At 38.3% G+C, this 4,440-nt stretch overlaps 1 pseudogene; it reads left to right on the top strand.

Annotated features, from left to right (window-relative positions):
- Positions 1-3,485: 3,485 nt before the first annotated feature.
- On the top strand, positions 3,486-3,859 carry LOC129625412 (60S ribosomal protein L31-like; annotated as a pseudogene).
- Positions 3,860-4,440: the final 581 nt, after the last annotated feature.

Genomic DNA, 4,440 nt, shown 5'->3' with positions numbered 1-4,440 from the left:
CCCCATCTTTCTATCTATCTTAGTATGGGACGTTTATACATATTAAGTAGCCTGGAAAATTGCACCCCTAGATGTTTTCATGGCTGGTTTCTCCTTATCACTCAGATCTATGCTCAGATATAACCTCAGAGAAGTTTTCTCTGACCACAGTGTCTAAATTTGCACCCCACCTCACCACACCCCCAGTCACTCTCTATCTTATTTCCTTGTTTGTTTTCTTCACAGCATTTATCACAATCTGAAATTACATGATTGTTTTGATTCTTTACTTGATTGTTTTTTGTCTCTCTCAGTAGAATATAAGCTCAATAAAAGAAGAAACTATTTTGTTCACAGCAAGAGCTTAATAAATATTTGATGAATACGTATTTGTTAATGTTTGTTAAATGTCACCTCTTCAAACTAGCACACTATTTTTACTTAAATAAATTTGTTTAGATGATTGTTCATGCTGGGAGATTTGAGACAGTTCTCATATCCTGTGTAGTTTTTCTGTACTTCTTCCTCTGCTGAAGTTACTATTTTAAAATTTCATCAAAACTGTTCGCTCTTGGTTGTGTTAGGAGTAGAAAGTTGGTGATCTATATCAGTTTTCACTCTATCCTTTACAACTTTATATGTTTCCATCAAATCTTTGCTAACTTCTTCCCACATTTTAATTTTAGATTTTAGAATAGCTTCTATTCTTTTCTGTATGTATACACTAGCTATGTTTTAGTATAATATGTATTTCCTAGGATGGTTGCTCATTAAACTAAGTAAAATTATTTAAGGAGATCTTAGACTCTCAGTATTTTTTGTTATTCATGTAAATTATATATATGTAATTAAGTTACATGCAATTAATTTTACTACTGGCAGTTTGACTAATTAAAATGGATACCCTCTCATCTGAATTATGTGTTTTATGCCATATTTTAATAACCTATAAAGACAAAATTATTTGCTGTTTTTACTTTTGTATCTTACTTTCAGTTTAGTTCAGTTCTGTTGTTCAGTCGTGTCTTACTCTTTGTGACCCCATGGACTGCAGCACACCAGGACTCCCTGTCCATCACCAACTCCCAGAGTTTACTCAAACTCATGTCCATTGAGTTGGTGATGCCATCCAACCATCTCATCCTCTGTTGTCCACTTCTATTCCTGTCTTCAATCTCTCCCAGCATCAGGGTCTTTTCCAATGACTCAGTTCTTTTCATCGGGTGGCCAAAGTAATGGAGTTTCAGCTTCAACATCAGTCCTTCCAATGAATATTCAGGACTGATTTCCTTTAAGATGGACTGGTTGGATCTCCTGCAGTCCAAGAGTCTCTCAAGAGTCTTCTCCAACACCACAGTTCAAAAGCATCAATTCTTTGGTGCTCAGTTTTCTTTATAGTCCAACTCTCACATCCATACATGACTACTGGAAAAACCATAGCCTTGACTAGATGGATCTTTGTTGGCAAAGTAATGTCTCTGCTTTTTAATATGCTGTCTAGGTTGGTCATAACTTTTTTTCCAAGGAGTAAGCGTCCTTTAATTTCATGGCTGCAGTCACCATCTGCAGTGATTTTGGAGCCCCCCAAAGTAAAGTCTGTCACTGTTTCCACTGTTTCCCCATCTATTTGCCATGAAGTAATAGGACCAGATGCCATGATCTTAGTTTTCGGAATTTGAGTTTTAAGCCAACTTTTTCCACTCTCCTCTTTAATGTTCCTTTTTTTCCCATATATCAGTGTGTCTCTTCATTCAGTCTACCAGAATTGCTCATTTATGTGATTTCAATCTCAGATACAACCAAGCATTGCACTTGATCTAATACCTGGCACTTCTTTTCTGCCTCAGTGCCTGTCTCTGACAACTTTACTTGTAAGCAGTATTTTAGAATCTATTTTAAAATTAGATTAATAATTAAGAAGCAAGAAAATGAAATTGTTTAATATAATCTGGGGTCAAACCACTACCTTGTTCTTATTTTCTCCTTAGGCACACTGCTTTTGTTGGTAATGGAAAACTAATGGCTGTAAGGGCCAAATATGACCCCTAGGTTCTGGAGAGAATAGAAAGAAAAGTCTTCACTTAAAGATATGATTGTGCTTCACCTAGTTTTCATACATCTTTAGAGCCTACCTTTCTTGAAGCTTAGCTTCTTATTCTAGGAAGCCTTCTCTTCTGTCTGGATTCCTTTAAGGAATTGTCATTCATATCACATTCTAGTAGCACATTCTGGTACATTCTGATTTTGTAATTGTTTCATGTTGAAGTACTGTTTCCCTCTTACCCTAAATAATGTAAGCTTCTTGAAGGTAGGACCGTGCTTTAATAAAAAACAAATAAACAGGCAACTATTTCAGTAGTACCTTTGTTGTTGTTCAGTTGGTCAGCCATGTTGACCATGTTGATTCTTTGCAACAGAGGAGCCTGGCAGACCACAGTCCATGGGATTTCCCAGGCAAGCATACTGGAGTGGGTTGCCTTTTTCTTCTCTAGGGGAGCTTTCCCATCCGGGGATTGAACCTGAGGCTCCTGCTGCATCTCCTGCATTGCAGGCAGATTCTTTATCGTTGAGCCACTGGGGAATCCCCATTAGTACCATAACTCTAGATTGTATGTCCCATAGGATTAGACTTTAAAATGATGTGTTAATGATCTAGTTTGTGAGAGGGAGTCTAGTCATTTAGATATAATTTTAATGTTCTGAGTTTTAGGTTAGTAAATAGAAAAGGACCATTCTTCATGAGACATCATCGTTTCTTCAGCATACTGTTCCCCCCCTCACCCATTGTCACTCACCCCCTGTCATAATACTTGCAGCTATTTTTATAGAGAAGTTAAAATGTGCTAAACACTCCAAATGTTACTTAAAGCCAACAAAAACCCTACAAAATACATAGTACAATTGTTACTATTAATACTCTTATAAATATTATTATCAAGGTCTCGGTGCACAGAATTGTATTAAAATGATGTTTAGCTTGTTCATGATCCATATTTGTTTATTCATTTATTTAATTATTGATTTTCAATAAAGTCATCAACACCTATGATCCCACCACCTGAAACAAAATCTAGGACTATAACCTACATCTAATACTTGCTCATCAACCTTCTCCCCTGCTTTTCCCCATTGTGTTGTTCATTTGCTAAGTTGTATCTGACTCTTGTGATTCCATGAACTATGTCCTTCACTTAGGGCATAGAAAAGTAAGTACTGGTCCCCACATTTTATGGAGGAATCTGAGACTGCTGAAGGTTAAGAGGTTTGTTTTTTTCTTTTAGATCACCTAGCTAGTCAATGGACTATCTAGGTGTGTCTAATTCTGACACCTCCCCCTAAACTGCTCATGTGGACTCCCAATCGTTTGTCTGCAAGATAGCTGAGAAGTGGTGCTCAATGAAATAAAGTAGATACTGGCACTTAAATCTTGGAATAAAGAATAATGACTTAGGAGTTTACTGGTTTGGGCTTTCCAATCCAAACCAGTACCCTGGCGCTATAGGATGATGGCTCCTGCTAAAAAGGGCAGTGAGAAGAAGGGCCAGCCTGCCATCAACAAGGTGATGACCAGAGAATACGCTATCAGCATTCACAGGGCATCCATGAAGTGGGTTTCAAGAAGCCTGTCCCTTGGGCACTCAAAGAAACACAGAAATATGCCATGAAGGAGATGGGAACCCCATATGTACGCATCTACACCAGGCTCAACAAAGACGTCTGGGTCAAAGATACAAGGGATGTCCCATACCAGATCTGTGTGCAGTTGTCCAGAAAATGTAATAAAAATGAAGGCTAACCAAACAAGCTCTACATGTTGGTTACTCACATGCCTGTCGCCACTTTCAAAAATCTACAGACAGTTAGTGTGGTTGAGACCTAATTGCTGATTGTCCAATAAAGTTATTGAACTGCCAAGAAAAAAGAGTGTACTAGTTTGAGGGACTTCCCTGGTAGTCCAGAGGTTAAGAATCTGCCTTGCAATGCAGGGGATATGGATTCAATCCCTGGTGAGCCTGTGTGCTCTGGAGCCTGTTCATCACAACTAGAGAGCCCTAGTGCCACAACTAAGACCCAATAGCCAAAAAAGTAAATATTAAAAAAAAGAGAGAATGTACAGGTTCATCTCCAGCATTGAGCTTGGTTTTGGGTAATTTGTCTTCTTAACCCAGTCCTCTGTAGGTTATTTCATCTCTCAGCTGTCCCATGACTGAGCATATTCTAGTTGGTTCAGGTTTCAAAAACCAAACCAAAAGAAGATATAATTAAGGGCAACACTATGTAAATTGCTTAAGCTTGAAAGAGAATTTTTTTTCCCCCTAAATGACCACCTTGTTGCAAATGGCAGTTTTTAAAATGGTTAATTTCAGCAAAAAGGCTTTATGAGAATCCCAGGGACGGGGCAGCCTCGTGGGCTGCCTTCTATGGGGTCGCACAGAGTCAGACATGACTGAAGCGACTTAG

This window comes from Bubalus kerabau, chromosome 13 (genome assembly GCF_029407905.1).
Source record: "Bubalus kerabau isolate K-KA32 ecotype Philippines breed swamp buffalo chromosome 13, PCC_UOA_SB_1v2, whole genome shotgun sequence".
NCBI lineage: Eukaryota > Metazoa > Chordata > Mammalia > Artiodactyla > Bovidae > Bubalus > Bubalus kerabau.
The sequence above is the reverse complement of the archived record's forward strand: the minus strand, read 5'-3'. Positions and strand labels throughout refer to the sequence as shown.